Here is an 11,221-nt window from a genome sequence, read left to right as displayed (position 1 = left end):
CTCAGGGTCATGAGATTGAGCCCCAAGTTGGGCTCCACACTCACTGGGGAGGCTGCTTGAGATTCTTTCCTCTGCCCCTTCCCCCACTCACCCTTGTGGGCTCTCTCTCAAATAAATAAATCTTTAAAAATCATTTAATTTTAAAAGCCAGATGGTTGTGTTGCTTAAAGAAAACATTTTTTTTTAAGGATTTTATTTATTTTAGAGATAGAGTGAGCTCGAGCGTGCATGCAGGGGGAGGGGTGGAGGGAGAGGGAGAGAAAGAATCTCAAGCAGACTCCCCAGTGAGTGTGGAGCCCAACTTGGGGCTCAATCTCATGACCCTGACATCATGACCTGAGTCAAAGTCAAGAGTCAGATGCCTAGGGGCGCCTGCGTGGCTTAGTCGTTAAGTGTCTGCCTTCAACTCAGGGCGTGATCCCAGCATTCTGGGATTAAGCCCTACATCGGGCTCCTCCACTGGGAGCCTGCTTCTTCCTCTCCCACTCCCCCTGCTTGTGTTCCCTCTCGCTAGCTGTCTCTCTCTCTGTCAAATAAATAAATAAAATCTTAAAAAAAAAAAAAGAGATGCCTAATTGAGTGAGCCATCCAGGTGCCCCTAAAGAAAACATTTTGTTAGTCTCATTACATGAAGCCCAGTTATAAGACTGGCTCATGTCTTTCTCTTAAATCAATCAGTAATCAATGTTATAATTTTATTTCTGCTGATCTACTTGCTAATTACAGTGAATTTATGGTGTTACAGGAAATTTTAATTGGCCCAAAATTTCAATCTACTTCTTTTTGCTACCTCTACAAGGACACCTTGGATTTTAATAATGATAAAAACAGATACTTTGGTGGTCTACCAAATATTTAATACTTAATCACAGTATGTTGCATGCGAGGCTTCCTATCTCAGGTTTGTATAAACAGAAGCTCCAGAGATGGTAAAGGACCTTTCACAAGGTCACAGTAGTTGGGGACAGAAGTGAAATATTTTGATGCCCACTTTCAGCTCTTGACGTTAACTTTTGAAGGAAAACGGTCACAAGTATAGCGATTTTTAATCTATCAAGTAATCCCTTACGGGGCAGAGGTTTTTTCCTTGCCCTTGTTTTGCAGGCCATCTTAGCAGTTCAGTTCTAATTTGTTTGTTGTCAGTGACTCTTAGCAGATCGCTTAATTAATTGTAGGAGCAATGTCCATTAGACTGTCGAAGTGTAAATAATGAATCTTAGCCGTAGAGGCAGCAGAAATCTGAAGCCACATTGTGCCTGTTCCTGAGAAGAAAGGTTCTCTTTACAGGTGCTATGTTCTGGGAATGGGTCAATTTTCTTGTACTTCTCAGGTCTCTCATTTTCCATAAACAGGATAGCTAGTTGTTTTATCAACATTGAGGTGTCTCCATCACTTGTATACATTGTCCCCTTTTAATTTCTTGATCATATAAAGCAGGGTTTTTTTTTTTAACTTTTTGTTTTTTAAGTAAGCTCTGCGCCCAACATGGGGCTTGAACTCGCGACCCCCAGATCAAGAGTTACATGCTGTACTACTGACTGAGCCATTCAGGTGCCCGGCATATAAAGCAGCTCTTAAAAATAAGAACATTGTTTTTCTAATTATAGAAAAAATACATACTTAGGGCAAAAATCTTATCTAGAAAAGCACCATGTCCTGAATTTCATCACTTTTAATACTTTGGTATACACACAAACATGTACCTGATGACACAATCACACATACACATGCATGCATACACAAATTATATGCGTATTCTATCATAGCCTCCCTTTCTCAGAATACCATGTGCATGTCCTTGTCAACAATTATTATGTGTATTAGCTGCATAATATTCCACTGCATGGGTTTATATTCTTTACATAACCAGTTATTATTGAACATGTAGGAGATTTCCATTTTGAATCTCTTAATACTTTGATGAACATCTAGTACATACATAATTGTTACAGTCATTATTTTTTTAGTTTATTTCTGCATCCTTTTTGAAGATAAATGGGATATTTTCAATAAAGTAGTGGTCCCTTTTGTTCTTCTCTTTCCTATTTGCCTCTTCCATTATTTCTCCAGAGTTAATCCATGAATAATAAATTACAATCCTTTGCACATTTAAAAAAGTTGTTGTAGGTGGAAGAGTCCCAGGGACACTAGAGACAGTTATGCGATGTACAACCAAGTATGTACTTCTCTGTTAGTCTCTGTGGGTTATTAGTCTCTCTCTTATTCAGCAACTTGCCTTTTTTCTCTATCATTATGCTTGAGTGATATTACTAGAGGACTATGGTTCAGCAAAATGAGGGAGTGAACCCAGGGGCAACTGGGTGGCTCAGTCAGTTAAATGTCTGACTCTTGGTTTCAGCTCAGTCATGATCTCACGGTCATGGGATTGAGCCCTGTGTCAGGTTCCCTGTTCAGCACCAGAGTCTGCCTCAGAATCTGTCTCTTCCTCTCCCTCCTCTTCTGTCCCTCCCCTCACTTACGTGTGCTCTCCCTTTCTCTTTCAAATAAATAAATAAATAAATAAATAAAATCTAAAAAAAAATATTTAGAGTCCAGGGAATGCGGGATCCAACATTCATAGAATAGTGAAGGGCTGGGAAGATGGTCATATGCTTGTCTTAGTCACCAACGAGTTCAAATTGGAATAGGATGATGAAAAATTGTGAGAGTTAAGGCTCTAGGAAAAAAGGAAAGCAAAATATCCTCATTCCAGTCGCATTATTATACAGTGTTAGAGTGCCAAGGATAAAGAAAAGATCCTAGGGGTTTCTGGGGGTGGGAAGTGATGGGGAACAGGTCATACGTCAAGGAACTGGAATCAGGATGACATCAGATTCCTCACTGGCAATATGGGACGATCCAAGATAGTGGAGCAATTCCTTTAAAATTGAGAAAAATTATTTTCAAACTAGAATTCAATTCCTAGCCAAACTGTCCATCAAAAGTAAATTAATATGGGGCACCTGGCTGGCTCAGTTGGTAGAGCATGTAATTCTTGATCTTAGAGTCATGAGTTTAAGCCACTTGTTGGGTGTAGAGCTTACTTAAAAAAAAGAAAAGTTAGCGCAAGTAGAATGTCAGGTGCTAACTGGTAAATGTACCGGGAGTGCTGAAGTTGCAAAATCATTTTACAACCATTAAAATAAAGATAGGTTCAGTTAAGAATCTTCAATGGGGAGATGTAATGAGAATTAGAATATTTGTGTCGTCTTAAGATGTTTAACCACAGAAAGATTAAAAGTTGCAAGTGAAAGCACAGTAAGAGTCTAGAACTGAATGATCAAAATTACCACCTCCAGGGGCACCTGAGTGGCTCACTCAGTTACGTGTCTGCCTTTGGCTCAGGTCATGATCACAGGGTCCTGGATAGAGCCCCATGTCATTGTCGGCAGGCTCCCTGCTCAGTGGGGAGTCTGCTTCTCCCTCTCCCTCTGCCCCTCCCCCACCTCATGTTCTCTCTTTCACTTTCTATCAAATAAATAAAATCTTAAAAAGAAATACCACCACCAATGAGGGGCCTATGGAAATCATGTCCTCTGTAGGTGATAGCCCGAGAAAGGTACATCACTTATGAGTATTCTAGCATGAGTTGAATATCCTGAATCTGACAAGGAAGCATGAGAGAAAGCCAAAACAGTGTGTATTCTATTCAAAAAGGAGTTTTACTCGTACAAAAGAGAGAAAAGTAAGTGGCCTTTTGGCACTGTCATGTCTGGATGTGGTATTCAGAGCCCCCACAACCATCTTCTGAGTCAGTGGGAAGCCAGACAAGGTGAAAGGGCTGAGCCCAGAGAGTCCCAGAGAAGCGGAGTCCTGATGACACTACACTTTATACCTTCTTTTGGAAGTATCTTTAAAAATAAAATTAACATAAAATAATATAAAGTTAAAAAATAGAAAACTACTCATTGCTGTCTGAATTCTTCATCCAGTCATTACTGTGAACAGAGTGTACATTATTTAGGATTCTCTCTCTGTGTGTATAATCTTTAAATACATGCGTGTGCGTATAGACACATACAATTTTTTATAACTCCTAATGGAATCACACTATATATAGATCAGCACTTCTCAAACTCAAATGTGCTTAAGAATTATCTGGAGGATTTTTTAATCACCTGGTGCTCATCACAAGTGCACTCCTTAATCCTCATCACCTATTTCCCCCATCCTCCCACCCACCTCCCCTCTGGTAACCATCGGTGTGTTCTCTATAGTTAACAGTCTGTTTCTTGGTTTGCCTCTCTCTCTTTTTTTCCCCTTTGCTCATTTGTTTTGCTTCTTAAATGCTACATTAAAAAAAAAAAAAACACCTCCACATATGAGTGAAATCATATGGTATTTGTCTTTCTCTGAATGACTTATTTCACTTAGCATTATACTCTAGCTCCATCCGTGTTGTTGAAAATGGCAAGATTTCATTGTTTTTTATGGCTGAGGAATATTCCATTGTGTGTGTGTATGTATAAGCACATCTTTATCCGTTCACCAATCAATGGGCAACATTTGGGCTCTATCCATAGTTTGGCTATTGTTGATGCTGCTGCTATTAACATTGGGGTGCATGTATCCCTTTGAATTAGTATCTTTGTATTCTTTGGGTAAATACCTAGTAGTGTGATTACTGGATCATAGGGTAGTTCTATTTTTAACTTTCTGAGGAAACTCCATGCTGTTTTCCACAGTGGCTGCACCAGTTTGCATTCCCACCAACAGTGCAGGAGGTTCCTTTTTCTTCACATCCTTGCTAACACCAGCTGTGTGGGTTTTTTTTTTTTTTTTTTTAAGATTCATTTGAGAGAGAAATAGAGCATGAGCAAGGGGGGGAGGGGCAGAGGGAGAAGCAGACTCCCCGCTGAGCAGGGACCCTGAGGTAGGGCTCGAGCCCAGGACCCTGGGATGAATTGACTGAGCCACCCAGGTGCACCTTGCATGCTGTTTCTTGTGTTGTTGATTTTACCCATTCTGACAGGTGTGAGGTGATATCTCATTGTAGTTTTGATTTGCATTTCCCTGATAATGAGTGATGTCAAGCATCTTGTCATGTGTCTGTAGGCCATCTGGATGTCTTCTTTGAAGAGATGTCTGTTCAGGTCTTCTGACCATTTTTTAATTGGATTATTTGATTTTTGGGTCTGGAGAATTTCTTAAACACAGATTACTAGGTGCTGTCCTTAGAGATTGCCATACCGCAAGGATTACAGCTCAGTCCACCCAAGTACTAGTGAACAAGTGATCTGGAGTCCTGCCACCTCAGACCCTCTGAATATGCATGAGTCATGTCCCTATCCCTCCCACATCTCTTCCTGTTCATAGGGGAACAGCTGTCTTCCTTCTAGAACCCCCCCCTTCATCCAGAAAAACACAAACCTGCATTGCATCCTCTCCCCAGTCTAGTTAATTCTCTCAATAAACTTATACTTTTAATAGCAAATCCCTGTGGTACCTGGGTGGCTCAGTTGGTTAAGTATCTGCCTTTGGCTTGGTTCATGATCCTGGGGTCCTGGGATTGAGCCCCATGTCCGCCTCCCTGCTCAGCGGGGAGTCTGCTTCTCTCTTTGCCTCTGCCCCTCCTCTACTTGTGCTCTCTCTCTCTCAAATAAATATAATCTTTTAAAAAAATTAATAGCAAATCCCTGTTTCTAAACAAATGTATTGTTTTACACAGCAGTAGCCTCCAATTTGCTGTGTCTTTTTTTTTTAAAGAAACAAGAGCTTATTAACTGCCCCCACAGGGAGAGGAAAATTCAGATTTTAGTATCCAAGATATCTAGCTACTCTCCTGGGGAGGAAAAAAATGTTCACTCCTTGACGATTGACAGCAGCAAAACCAAGAAAACAAATCACAAGCCAGTTTCTTAATCAGCCTGCCACATCCATGCTATGCCAGATGTTGCAGTAAGCTCGGGTATGTCCTCGGAGGAGCCTTTGAGTAATGTTTTCTGCCTTGTCCTTGACTGATTTACCACGTTCTTTACAACATATTTCCCCCCTAAATGATGGCATACTCAGTCTGTTTGATTTTCTACCTACTCCTAAATGGAGGTCCATTACAGAGATAGTGAGAACAGGTTGGCAGAGACCTCCAGGGAATATCAACCAAACTGGATCTAAAACAGTAACTGTTCCTTAGAGATGGACCTGTTTTAAGATGCAGTGGTGCTTCCCTAACACTAGTGAGATTCATGACAGTGGATGACATGTCGGTAGGTTTATTAAATTCATTCATTCATTCTCTTAAAAATATTTATTGGGTGCTTACTATGTACCAAGCCCTGCACAGGACTGGAGACATGATGTGGACAAGTCCTCACCCTCCTGAATGTTACAATCCTTTGTGGGAGACAGATTGCAGGACAAATAATTGAACACATTACTGTAATTTTGGTAAGCACTTGAAGGAAAGGTATGGGGTATTGTGAGAGAGGCCAGGGAAGGGGAGGGCTTGAGATAGGAAGGCACATGAAATTCAAATTCATTTGAAGGGTGCCTGGCTGGCTCAGTCGGAAGAGCATGTGACTTGATCTTGGGGTCGTGAGTTTGAGCTCCATGTTGGGTTCAGAGATTACTTAAATAAATAAATCTTTTTTTAAGATTTTATTTATTTATTTGACAGAGAGAGAGACAGCCAGTGAGAGAGGGAGCACAAGCAGGGGGAGTGGGAGAGGAAGAAGCAGGCTCATAGCGGAGGAGCCTGATGTGGGGCTTGATCCCATAACGCCGGGATCACGCCCTGAGCCGAAGGCAGACACTTAACGACTGAGCCACTCAGGCGCCCCTTAAATAAATAAATCTTAACAAAATTCATATTCATTTTAAATACTGAAGGAAATCTAGTGTGGCAGGGATAATAAGTGAGGGATGGAGGAAACACAAAGTATAGAGTCATTTTACTTATTAGGATTTTTTGAAGGATTTTTTGAAGGTCTGTCCTAAAGAAGATAAATGTGGTGCCTGGACTATTTTTACCTACCCATTTTATTTTGAAAATTGTTAAAGCTCAGGATGTCTGCGTGACTCAGTTGGTTAAGCATTTGCCTTCACCTCAGGTCATGATCCCAGAGTTCTGGGATTGAGTTCCACTCCTTGATCAGGGGGCTCCTTGATCAGGGGGGAGCCTGCTTCTCCCTCCACCTGCTCCTCCCCCTGCTTGTGTGTTCTCTCTCTCACTCTTTAAATAAAATCTTTTTTAAAAAAAAAGAAAAATTGTTAAAGCTCTAGAAAGTTGAGAGAATGGTACAATGAACACCTGTATACCTTCCATAGAGTCAACAATTAACATTTTTTTCACATTCGTGTTGTCTATCTTCATACATATGTATGTAGATGCTTCCCTAAATCATTTGAAAGTAAGTCGTAGACATCATGTTTCACCCCTGACTTCTTCAGCTGTATCTCCTGAGAATTTAAGGACATTCTACATAACCACAACATCATTTTCACACCCAACAAAATGTACCAACAATGTAGTAGTATCATCTGCTTTATAGTCCATTGAAAAATTTCCCCCAGATGTGTGTGTGTAATGATTTATTTTTTTTAATTTTTAAGTAATCGCTACAGCCAGTGTGGGGCTTGAACTCACAACCCCGAGATCAAGAGTCATACACTCTAGCGACTGAGCCACCAGGTGCCCTGACCCCAAATGTGTGTTTTTTTTAAAAAGATCTTATTTATTTATTTGTCAGAGAGAGAGAGAGCACAAGCGGGGGAGCGGGAGGCAGAGGGAGAGGCAGGCTCCCCGCTGAGCAAGGAGCCTTATGTGGGACTTGATCCTAGGACTCTGGGATCATGACCTGAACCAAAGGCAGTCACTTAACCGACTGAGCCACCCAGGCATCCCCCAAATGTGTTTTTAAAGCTATTTCCTTCCCCCCAATCCAGGATACAGTTAGGTTTTTGGATGAATTTGGTGGTTATATCTCTTCTGAAATAGTCTTCTGCTTAAAAAAAAAAAGTGAAATTGACCTTTTTTTTTTTACTTTTAATTTTAAAGTCCAGTATATTTAACATACAGTGTTATATTATTTCCAGGTGTACAGTACAGTGATTCAACAAATACTGATTTTTAAACACTGCTTTATTGAGGTCTATTTCACATATACATAATTCACCCGTTTCAACTATACAGTTCAATGACTTTTCAAAACTGTACTGAGGTGTAAATACATGACCTTTAATCAGTTTAACAATATTTTCCTCCTCCCAATCCAAGCAACCACTAATCTACTTTCTGTCTTTATAAATTTGCTTTTTATGAACATTTCTTGTAAGTAAATTACAGTAAGTGGTCTCTTAGTGGCTTCTTTCACTAAGCATAGCATTTACCCATGATGCAGCATGTGTCAGTAGTTCATTCCTTTTTGCTGAATTAATATTCCATTGTATGGTTATATCAAATTTTGTCCATTCACTAGTGGAAGGACATTCACTAGTTCTTTCCAGTTTTTGGCTATTATGAATAAAACTTCTATGAACATTCATGTATAAATCTTTGTATGGATGTATGTTTTCATTTCTCTTGGATAAATCCTTGGGAGTGGAATTGCTAGCTCTGATGCTAGTTTTAGGCTTCCATTTTTGAGAAGCTGCCAAGCTCTTTTTCAAAGCGGCTGCACCAACTAACGTTTCTATTATTAATATCTGGGGGATCCTGTTTTGCCCCACCCTTGACAACGTCTGTTATTTGTCTTTTTCATTCTAGCCATTCTAGCAGGTGTGAAATGGTATCTCATGTGAGTTTAACTTGTATTTCTCTAGTGACTGATGTTAAACATCTTTTCATGTGCTCATTAGTCATTTGTGTATCTACTTTGGTGAAATGTCTGTTCATTTCTTTTGCCCATTTTTTGACTGGGTCGTTTGTCTGATTGAGTTGCAAGAGTTCTTTGTGTACTCTGGATACAAGTCTTTTATTGGATACATGTTTTGCAAATCTTTTCTCCCTATTTGTTGCCTGTCCTTTCACTTTCTTAATGGTGTCCTTTGAAGTGCAAAAGCTTTGGATTTTGGTGAGGTTTAATTTGTCTTTTTTTTTTCTTATATGATTATGATTTTGGTATTGTATCTAGCTTTTCCTGACCTAATTTTTTCCTAACTTTGAAAATTTACTCCTATGTTTTCTTCTACAAGTTTTACTGCATTAGCTCTTATATTTAAGTCAATGGTCCATTTTTAGTTAATTTGAGTGAAATCAGTGTAGGTTTTGTGTAGATGCTCTTTTTCAGGTTGAGGAAGTTCCCTTCCCTTCCTAGTTGTTAAGAGTTTTTATCAAGAATAGGTGTTTGATTTTGTTAAATGTTTTTCTGTGTCTATTGAGATTCTTTATTTTTGTCCTGTTTTAAGATGGTGTTAAATGTAACATATAACACATATAATACAGTGTTATTAATATTGATTTTTGGATGCTACATGGACCCTGCATTCGTGGATAAGTCCCATTTGGTCGTGGTATATAGTCTCATATATGTTGTTAGATTCAGCTTGCTATTACTTTGTTGAGAATTTTTACATCTATATTCATGAGGGATACTGGTTTATAGTTTTCTTTTCTTGTGATGTCTTTGTCTGATTTTGGCATAGAATGATCCTAGCCTCAACAGAATGAATTAGGAAGTGTTCTTTTATCCTTTATTTTCTGAATTTGTGGAATATCAGTATGAATTTCACCAGTGAAAGCCATCTGGGATTTTTTTGTGTGTGTGTGGAAAGATTTTGAGTGGCTAACTCACTGTCTTTACATGTTATAGATCTATTCAGGTGTTCTATTTTTTCTTGAATCAGTTTTTGTATTTTGTGATTTCTTAGGAATTTGGACAAATTTCTCCCAGGTTATCTAATTTGTACACATTAAGTTGTTTGTAGCCTTTAATTTCTGAGGGGTCAGTGGTAATGTCCCCTCTTTCATTACTAATTTTTGTGATCTGTATCATCTCAGTTTCTTAGTGCAGGTAAAGATTTGTTGATTTTGTTGATCTTTTCAAAGAATCAATATTGGTTTCATTAATTTTCTCTGTTTTTTTGTTTTCTATTTAATTTCTGCTCTTATATTTATTACTTCCTTCCTTATGCTTACCTTCAGTTTTTGTTTGCTCTTTTTCTAGATTTTTAATTAGTTAATTAAAAGGATTTATTTATTTGCTTGAGAGAGAGTGTGTGTGCTTGAGCAGAGGGGAGTGGCAGAGGGAGAGGGTGAGGGAGAAGAAAACTCCCTGCTGAGCGCAGAGCCCTATGCAGAGCTCCCTCCCAGGATACTGAGATCACAACCCTGAGATCACAACCTGAGCCAAAATCAAGAGTTGGATACCCAACCGACTAAGCCACCCTGGTGCCCCTTTTTCTGGATTTTTAAAATGAAGATTAGATCATTGATTTGAGATCTTCTCTAATACAGACATTTTCTTTTCTTCTTTTCTAATATACGCATTTAAAACTATTTCTTTCTAAGCACCACTGAAGCATATCCCATACATTTTAGTATGTTGTATTTTTATTTTCATTCAGATCAAAACACTTCCTAATTTCATGTGTAATTTCTCCTTTAACCCATGGGTTAGAAAATGTGTTCATTAATTTCAAAATCTTTTTGCATTTCCAAAATTCCCTTTTGTTTTTGATTTCTAACTGAACTCCATTATGGTTGGAGAACAAGCTCTGCATGATTTAAATGATCTTAAACTCATTAAGACTTGTTTTATGGCCTAGCATATGGTCTATGATGGAAAATGTTCCATATGTGCTTTGAAAGAATGTGTATTATGCTCTTGTTGAGTGGACTGTTGGATAGATGTCTTTAGGTCAAGTTGGTTCACAGTGTTCTTCAGGTCTTCTATGTCCTTGCTGATTTTCTGTCTGATTTTCCATCAATCAGTGAGAGTGAAGTATTGAATGGTTATGATTGAATTGTCTCTTTCTCTTTCAGTTCTGTCAGTTTTAATTTTGAAACTCTGTTGTTAGGTACTTATATATGTATAATTGTTATTTCTCTGCTGAATTGAGCTTTTTATCATTATAAAATATATTTTTGTCACAAGTAACATTTTTTAATCTTGAAGCCTATTCTGACATTCCATAGCTACTTCAACTCTGTATGATTACTGTTATTTTATTTGTGGTTGTCCTAGGTTTTACAGTTAACATCTTAAAACTGTGGCCTACTTGTGTCTGCAGGGGCACTCCTAGGACACATGCCACACTCTATTTCCCTCACCCCAGAGAAAAT

The sequence above is a fragment of the Ailuropoda melanoleuca genome, chromosome 6, assembly GCF_002007445.2.
Source record: "Ailuropoda melanoleuca isolate Jingjing chromosome 6, ASM200744v2, whole genome shotgun sequence".
NCBI lineage: Eukaryota > Metazoa > Chordata > Mammalia > Carnivora > Ursidae > Ailuropoda > Ailuropoda melanoleuca.
The sequence above is the reverse complement of the archived record's forward strand: the minus strand, read 5'-3'. Positions refer to the sequence as shown.